Raw genomic sequence first — 8129 nt, 5'->3', positions numbered from 1 at the left:
CCACCACCACCATCATAGCAGCCACACGCTAGGCTAAGCTGATATTTTAATTGAGGTATCCATAACAATCTCAATATGTCTTTCTTGGTGAGTCACTGCTAGTTCAGATCCCATTAATGTATACGTGAAGTTTGGTTTTGTTGTTCCAACATGCATTACTTTATACTTGTTTACCATTCTTACATTTGAGAGAAATTACTTTGGAGCTATTCACATTCTAATCATCCTAAATAACTTGGACATGTTACTCTTCACATCTACAGCCAGATCAATAATGAGTTAGTGGTCTCTCACTGTATTCCCATTCTTTACTTACTACTAGAAAAATGTATCTGATCTTCAACTTTTGCAAAGAAGGCAGAATAATTAATCTTGCTCCTTGTTATCCTCTTTTAGTGGTCCTTTTGGTGGTACAACATACAATCTTGATATGTTTTATCAAGATAATACTATTGGTTTTATCAGTATTAATAATATGCTCTACAAAATCCCTTTGGTATCCTTTATAATCTACTTGCATTTTCTTTATATAGTTTTTTGTACTCCTCTTTCTACTCCCCATTGACCAAGATCTTGAAAAACCTCATTTGCCCTCTAATAGGGAAATACTGCTTGTTAACTATGGTGGTAACTTCTTGGACTACTGTATTTCTAGACGTGTAGCATATGTGCCAGCTGATCCCCATTACTGTAGTTTTGTGCAGCTCCCAAGCATTTTGAATAGATATGATCTTGACTTTTCCTTTACTTCATTTTTATAGTTCTTCGTTTTAGAAGCTTCTTTTTCTCCCCAGTGAAATATATGTTGGAATTCCCTGACACTTTCCCACTTACAGATAAGTCTCACTTAATATCATGGCTTTCAGTCTTTCTAATTGCCACATCTCACTCTGTTTCTAGACAATGGCCTGTTACAGACAGCCAAAATAAAGCTGCTTCGAGTCACAGTGGAGGTATGGTGTTTCAATTATGCATGCGCCCTAAGAGTCCAGAAGTCGCACCAAAGCCACGCTCCAGCCCTAAGGACTGGAGCATGGCTTTGGTGTGGCTTCTGGACTCTTAGGACCCACACATCATTGAAACACCATGCCTCCACTGTGACTCGAAGCAGCTTTATTTTGGCTGTCTGTAACAGGCCAATGTCACTTGGAGTTAAGACGAAGACCTCTGCTTGGGTCTTGTGTCCTTTTTATTTTGATATCTAAATTGTATATTGAAGTTCTAAGTTGCTGCAATGCTAGACATTTGGGGACTTATGGAAAATTTCTTTAGAGTAGAAATCTTATAGGAAGTCAATACCCTCCAACTCTCCAGTTTTGTCTCTCAGGTTTCAAGAATTAGCATAGAAACATAGGCCAGAATCTTGTTAAGAGTCATACGCATGTGTACGTTCCCTTACACATGCATTTGTATTTTATTGACTGTTGTGCAATGGACATATTTATTTCATGTTTTCACATGTGGAGTTTCAGAGGTTGTAACCATTTCACATGGGCCTACATCCTATAGTTAGTCCAAACTAGAGTATAACCACTTAATAATTGGATGTATTTATGTGTTTACTCACTGTTCAACAAATGATTTAATGGGCAGATTCTAGTTTCAGCCGTACAGCTGCACATTTTTGGATAGTCTGTGACAATGCATGAGTGCCTTCAGTGTACCATTTTACTCACTGAGATTGCAGAAACAGTCACTGTACATTCCTCATTACATTAGTGAGACGTGGGGTAATAGTAGATAAACAACTGGTTGCCTAATAAATAATCAGTTGGTACTCAGCATAAGTTTGTTGCACAATCACTGTGTAAATATGTGACTGGAGATTTACATGGTACAAGCATGAGCTAGGATCTCAGTCATAGTGTTCCTCTCCAGATGTCTGGAGATACTTTCCATCTTGGTGTTTAAGTTTCTTTGACTGTCTATCATATTTTATTGTATGACCAAAACATTTTTGCACCCAGTTTCTGTTTCAGCATCCAGAAATATTTTCATCACAGTCTTTTACGATTTGAACAGTATGCATCCCAGTTTTTGCCAACGTTTTCCCAGATTTTATTTTAAAAGCTGGTCTACTGCCTTTTTAAATGTGAAGTACCAGCAGTCTGATTCCATTCTGTCCAGAATGATCCTGTCCCTAGTGGCTAACAGATTTAAACCTCTCTTCTCTACACTACTGTCTCATCCACACACTGAGATTCCTCAACTTTGCATACGTAGCCGGATCTGTGTGTAAAACAAATAAACTTTGAGAAAAAGCTACTTTGGATGTCCTGGGCCTCAACCTCCTATCCAACAATGTAAAGCTGGCTTCTAAGACCCCATGGCTACATATCTGCATGTTAGGTAATGCGCAATATATATCACAAATACTGACTCTGCCTTAGCACTGTCTACCAGCCTACCTAGAAAATGTGTAATGTCTACAGCCAGGCATTCAATTCACTATGCAGTACACACACTCCTCACAAAACCAGCTGTTGACATATCTAATCAGGCACTGCCACAAGTTACCTACCACCTCCAGGAATCTTCTCAGCACAAGAGGATTATCCACCCACAAAGGAATGGGTCCCTTCTAGGAGATCATTTTCTTCTTCCTCAATGTCTTGCCCTTCTTCTCTGTTATTCCCTGTGACACTCTGGACAAGGATGCCACTATCACATTCTGGAAGATCTTGCACATGGACCTTTGTGCCTGAAAGCTTCCTCAATCAACAACCCTAACTAAAATAATTTCTTCTCTGGAACTTCGACCTCATAGACCTAAGCACACACAGCTGCTGTTTTTCAAAACAGATATTATACACTTGACATTAAGTTCAATAAACTAGATTGCTTCCAACCCCCTGCTAGTTTTCTACCTGCACTGCTTTTAAAATTATTATATTTTTCTGAAAAAGCAAGTTATTAACTAGCAAAAGGTAGGAAATGAAGTAGAACCCCACCTTTCTTGTTGCTAAATTCTCATGGGTGCTTTATTTCATTTTAGCTGATGTTTTGTCATTACAATTGATAAATAAATGTTGTATATCTGATATAGAAGGCCCTGTTCATGCCTGGAAAGCTGCAATACTAGCAACAGTAAAAGATCTTTGACCACATCTGAGGACTGAAGGGGTGGGAGGGCAAACAAACACACCTTTGTCCTCCAATATCTTGTCACTGCTTTCCAACCCCTCTCCATCATCTGCCACGGGAGGCAGATGCCTCGCTCTGCCTAATGGTAGGGCCAGCCATGATTATTTCACACTTTGGCTAGGAGCATGTTACACCACTCTGTCTAATGATAAGGCCACATCTTACTATTTCATGTCTGGGAACCATCACTCATGCTTTTCTAGTGTGACTCAAATTAATTTTGGGTGCTGGTCAGGTTGTCTGTGGAGCTAAAGAAGCTGATATTTGTCCACAACCACATGTGACTGGAACCCTATAGGATTAGCAGGTGTCTCTTTCCCAGATAATATCAGATATCCCATTTTTTCCATTCTTATGACAACAGCATACAGTTTTTAACACACACACAAACACACCCACACACACTATTTCTCAAATTCATTTTCTTGGAGTTCCCCAAAGCTTTAACCTGATAATCTTCCAGCAGTCTTCTTAGCTAGATATGGGCTTGGTAGATGAATTTAAGCATTTGGCAACAGTGCTTGCCTAATGAGGTATTTCTGCCAATAAAGGTTCATTTGTTTTTACCCTTAAATAACCAAGTTGAGGTAGGAATGAGAACAAGCCAGTATATCTCTGCAATAGTAAGTGGTAAATATCTACATTTCTAACTTAACATCTACCTACCTAAAAGTAGGGATTGACAACTTTTGTGAGTTTTAGGTCAATTTATCTGCCCCCAGGACTATTGAGAGACTGCACCAATTGCCCAGATTATCCCATCCCATCAAAGTATATGAAAACTCAGTTTTCTGTTTGTGCGTGTGCGTGCGCTATTTATGTGTATATACTGTATATATATGTATATTTCAATGAAGGAAAAAAAGGATGTATATTAAAACATTTGGGGGAAAACTAGTTTTTATGTTAAACACTGCTGCGGGGGGGGGACGGGACACATATTTAGATGGTAAATCACCATTCATGAAGGCTTCCAAGAGAAGTCAATTTATCCACACATACCTTTTTTCATTACTGAGAATCTGGAGCCATAAAAACAGACTTGGGGTCACATGCAGTCCTAGGTTTACATTTTGTCCACACATTTACTATAAATAAATTTTGCCTTAGCTTTCCTGACCAAAAACTTAGCGTCTCCCATTCAAAGGTGTTCAGCCTTATGCACCATCTGAAAGAGAGCGTGAGTGGAAAAGTGGGAAATATTTCTTAAGAAAAAACTGGAGCCTAGTCAGACAGAAAATTCTTCAAGCAGCTGCACTAGATTAATATTGCTTATGGCAGACTACATCTTACACTGCAGCCATATCTAAGGAAGCCCTTTGTTATTCCTTTGTTAGAGCCCAGCAGTTGATGCCCAGATAAATGGAATCTGAGGAGGAAGGGAACTACTTAACAGTTCTTTTGAAACTCTTGCTCTGCTCCAAATGCATACCATCCAACTATTCCAATTTGGGAAGGACAGCCCTGATTAATACTGTTATCCTACCTTTTCACCTACTTTTCAAGTATCAGTTTCTCTCTCCTCATCCCATTTTCCTCCTTTGTCCTGCCTTACTTCAATTGCTGCAAACTGGGTTCAGTGGGCAAATTTAGCTGGCACTCAATCAACTCAGAGTGGAGAAGAGAGAATGGAATCTCGTCCTTGCTGGTAGGTTCAGGGAAAAGCCTCACTTAAGCCTGCGTCTTCTTCCTCATGAATAACTTTGGCCATCTTGACCACACTCTGATGTTGCTTGGCCACACATATCCTAGTTTCCATCTATGAAATTGTTGAGGGTATGCAACCACCGTTCACCCAGTAGAGTTCCATGTGTGTTTACTTTAGAAACAACATTTCAAAGTTTACTTTAGAAACAAAGATTTCAACATTTTCAAAATAACTGGATGAAGAAGTGTTAAGCACCTCCACGCTGTCATTACTTGTCCAATGCAAAACATGCCCTTTCAAGCTTTTGTTGCATGTGGCTACATTCCAACTGCTGTTATTATTACCTGACTTTGATTCAACTTTGACTTATGGCAAATCTAGGATTAACCAGCAAGATTTATTCAGCGGAGGCTTCCCAGAGACTCATGTCACCCAGTGAATTTCCATGGCTAAATGGTGATTCAAACCCAGGTCTCCTGGAGCCCTAATAATACTCAAAGCATTGCACCACACTAGCTCTTTGAAATTAGCACCTAGCTTGAAAACTCTATACGCCAAGAATAACATCAAAGTAAAATAAAAAGAGGCCAGCTGAAAACTGATCAAAATTGTAACATATAGTGTAAATAACCATTATCCATTAAACTATGCACACAGTACATTACACCAAAGCCATCTTTCTTTGAAAATACATTTTTTATCAAAAGGGGAAAAAATGGTCTGGATGTGTAGAATAAGTCATGCTTAGACTTCAGTCACTGAAATCAAGCAGGGCTCAAGTTAGTCATGAGTAAATTAATTCTCATTAATTTCAATAGGTCTTGTCAAAGCACAATTTTATTTGGATGCAACACACTGTGTAATCAATGAATGAACATATCCATCAAGAACTACACTAACACACCCTCATCCACACAACTCTATCTTACCCATGCCAATGTTTACAATTTATTATTTATCTGCACTTAGAAATTTGTGTCCTTGTATTTTAGTACTACCAACAGGTTTGCTTTCCAGATCAATAATTTTGTATTGGGTCAAGTTATAAATAATTAGCGCTAAAAGCTAATTATTAGTATGCTAAGAGCATTTATCAATGATTGGTACAAATAATCAATGAAACCTTTCATGGCACATTTTAAAATGTGGGTATTTAATCAGAGCTGTCCCTGTTAAGAGGAGATCAATGCTGATAGCATGGATATAAATCTCTTGACTCCAGCAGTGGGTTTGATTATTGTCCAGAAAGAATTTGTCTGCTGTATTTCAGCAAGAAAAATTATATTCACAAGATAAAATTGTGTCTAAAAACTGTACTTTTAGAATAAATGTTGTATTTATGCATTAATTAGGTTAAAGCATATTAGAACTGATTGTTTGACAAGCAAGGGTTTGACAAAAGTTGTTTGACAAACTTAAAGATTGTACTGCAAACACAACAAGGCCTACTCTTTTGTGCACTTCATAGCCTTTTTGATAAATAAACCAACAAGAAAACTTTAGCCAAATGGGTGTGTGAAAAAATATACAGTTAATCAGTGTCCAAGAGGGTGTAATAACTATATATTAGATGCCAGACTCTGATACTTAATTTTCAGTAAGAGAAAAAATAATTGGCTGTTTTTGCTTCTTCATTGTCAGTTGAAATTCAGTCAATGAGATTAAATATGTTTTCTAAAGAGTCCTCACCCTCAAGAGCAATCTGAAAGAGCAATATGGGTGTGTAAAAGGTACCTAGAAAGCTATCTCACAACCTTAACTGTGCTATTCCTGGCCAATAAACAAAGGAGTTACAAATCCAGAACATTTAACTTTTGCTGTCTGGCCACTTGCCCCCTCCCTCCAAATAAATGTTTTCTGTGATCCAATACATCCCTACCAAGAAGTAAGCCCTACTGAGTTCGATAGGATTGTAATCTGAAACATTCACATCTGAAAAATGGCAACATGTATAAAAAGTTAGTACCATAACTTTTGAGTGGCAAATCTTTTCCCTTGCTGAACAAAGTAATTGTATTCTTTGAGACAGACAAGGCTTTCATTGTTTCAGCAGCCGTTTTATTATTATGGGGTGTGAATCACAGTCCTTGTTGCTAAATAGTGTATTTTTAAACAAAACAAAACAAAACCCTATGCCTTTACTTCTTAAAATACTTCTCAGCATGAAGGAAGGCAGTACATACTGTATGCAAGAGTTATTTTAAAAACAACAATACAGAATTGGGAGGAAGTATTTACAGTCATATGTTTCTGTGATATAGAACATGGTGTCCAGTATATAAATGGAAACCTCTGATGTGGATTTAACGTCATACAGAAAGTTTCCAAAACCATAGATGTTATGAATGTTAAAGGATAGTGCCCTTGTTTAAAATTTATTTATTTAAATGTTAATATCCTGCCCTATAGTTCAATATTTCAGGCAGCTTGCAATAACATTTGGGAAAGGAGCTCCACTGAATTCCATATCAATGGGCTTAGGATGGGGTAAACACATAATGCAGTGTATGGACTTTACTATGCACATACTAAGGAAGAAAAGAGAGGGAATGAATCAGAAATACATGATAAAGAATGGTTAATATTGTAAAAGTATACTATAACACTATCAGTTACCCAGGAATTAATACTTCTGCCTTCACATGGCACATTGACAAAAAAAATATCTAAATGAAGACAGACAACCTATGCATTTTCAGGTGATTTCTAAATCTGTGTTAAATATAAATATAGATATGAACATCTTTTTGTTATACACTTCATTATATTTATTAAATTTATTATATGCTTGTTTTAGAATTTTATTGCACTTTTATGGTTGCTTTTAATCAATTGCTGAGTAATGCATAAGTAGTAGTGAAGATGGATCCAAAAATAAATAGCTCCCACAGTGTGGGCACAGCTCTGCCACAAAAAGAACAGTGGAGTTACATTATGCAAAATGTTGGATTTTGGCTGCTCCCAATGGATGTTTCCTTGTGCTACCAGACAAAAGTCACCTATTTTAGCATTCCTTCCTTCATGGATTTTTTTAGGTTAGAAAAAAAGGATGAAAGAAGAGGTGGGCAAAACACAGGAAGGTTACATATGAAAGGCAACATATTCAGGGGTAGTCATGTTGGCCATGCAGCAAAATACAACACAGTCCCAAATCTAGAAAACAGTGATACCTTTATTGGATACAGCTAAAATGCACAAAGTACGTTGCTCAAACTTTCAAAGCTTTACTGCTTTTTCAGTGAAGGCAAAGATGTCACAGTCATACAGGAGAAGAAAAGTGATGCTGTTAAAAATCACAGGCCTACATTTTATCTCAGATGTTAATGAAGGCAAAATT

At 37.4% G+C, this 8129-nt stretch overlaps 1 protein-coding gene across 3 annotated transcripts in view; it reads right to left on the bottom strand.

The window, feature by feature from the left end:
* NFIA (nuclear factor I A) overlaps window positions 1–8129 on the bottom strand; it is a 599011-nt gene that overhangs the window by 442898 nt on the left and 147984 nt on the right. The gene's annotated exons all lie outside the window — the stretch shown is intronic.

This window comes from Sceloporus undulatus, chromosome 4, assembly GCF_019175285.1.
Source record: "Sceloporus undulatus isolate JIND9_A2432 ecotype Alabama chromosome 4, SceUnd_v1.1, whole genome shotgun sequence".
Taxonomy (NCBI): Eukaryota; Metazoa; Chordata; class Lepidosauria; order Squamata; family Phrynosomatidae; genus Sceloporus; species Sceloporus undulatus.
Note: the sequence above shows the minus strand (reverse complement) of the source record. Positions and strands in the feature narration are given on the sequence as shown.